A 1,341-nucleotide genomic window follows, 5' to 3' on the forward strand; every position below is an offset into this window, starting at 1 on the left:
AAAAAAAAAAAAAAAAGGAAAGGAAAAATTAGCTGGACTTGGCATCATGTGCTTATAATCTCAGCTACTTAGAAGGCTAAGGCAGGTGGATCACTTGAACCCAGGAGTTTGATGTTGTTGTAAGCAAGGCTGAGGCCATGGCACTCTAGCCTGGGTGACAGAGCAAGACTGTCTCAAAAAAAAATTTTTTTTTAGTTTAAACAAGGTTGTAATGAATATCCATATATACACTTCAGAATCTGTTCCTAGAAACAGAACTGCTATGTACTGTTAATTTTTAGAAATCTGCAAGCTTTCCTTGAAGTTGGTCTTGTTTCATTTTAAGTGACACAAGACACAGAGCAGCCAACATTTATTTCAACATTGTGGTCTTTTAACTTGAAGCTATTTTGATCTTTTCCCACAAATGACGTGACAACAGTGAGTATATAGTTCCCCAGGGCTGGCTTAGAAGCCTGTGGAATGGAAGCAGGTTCTCCCTATGAATAGCTGTCTCCTCAATATTGCCACATTATTGAGACACCCATCTGGAATTATCTCATTCTGGAGAATTGCACAACTCCAAAGCCCCTTATTGAAAGTAACCATTTGACAAATTGGGCCTTGGCCATCAGCTATTTGGAATGATCCAGCAATAGATTTTTTTTTTTATTAAATCATAAAGAGGTACATCATGGGTACATTAATGGATTTAGGGGGTACAATGTGCTGATTTCATATACAATTTGGGATGTTTACATCATACTAGTTAATATATCCCTCACTTAATTATTATGTTAAGATATTCATACCCTATACTTAATAGATCTAACATGTACCCTTGCATTATGCACCATAGGTGTCATCCCACCATGCACTCTCCACCCATCTGACCTCACCCCTCCCCTCCCACCCCCCACCCTCCTTCATCCTGGGCCATAGTTGTGATCTATTCTTCATATAAAAGTGTTAGTCATTGTAAATTGGTTTCATAATAGTACTGAGTCATTGGATACTTTTTCCTCCATTCTTGAGATACTTTACTAAGTAGGATATGTTCTAGCTCCATCCATGTAAACATAAAAGAGGTAAAGTCTCCATCTTTTTTAAGGTTGCATAATATTCCATGGTATACATATACCACAATTTATTAATCAATTCATGGGTCAGTGGGCACTTGGGCTACTTCCATGACTTGGCTATTATGAATTGAGCTGCAATGAACCTAGTGCAAATATCTTTGTTATAAAGTGATTTTTTTGTCTTTTGGATATATACCTAGTAGAGGAATTGCAGGATCTAACAGCAAGTCTACCTTTAGATCCCTGAGTATTCTCCATACTTCTTTCCAAAAGGGATGTA

Source organism: Otolemur garnettii, unplaced genomic scaffold, assembly GCF_000181295.1.
Source record: "Otolemur garnettii isolate 467f Iridium unplaced genomic scaffold, OtoGar3 scaffold00003, whole genome shotgun sequence".
Classification (NCBI taxonomy): domain Eukaryota; kingdom Metazoa; phylum Chordata; class Mammalia; order Primates; family Galagidae; genus Otolemur; species Otolemur garnettii.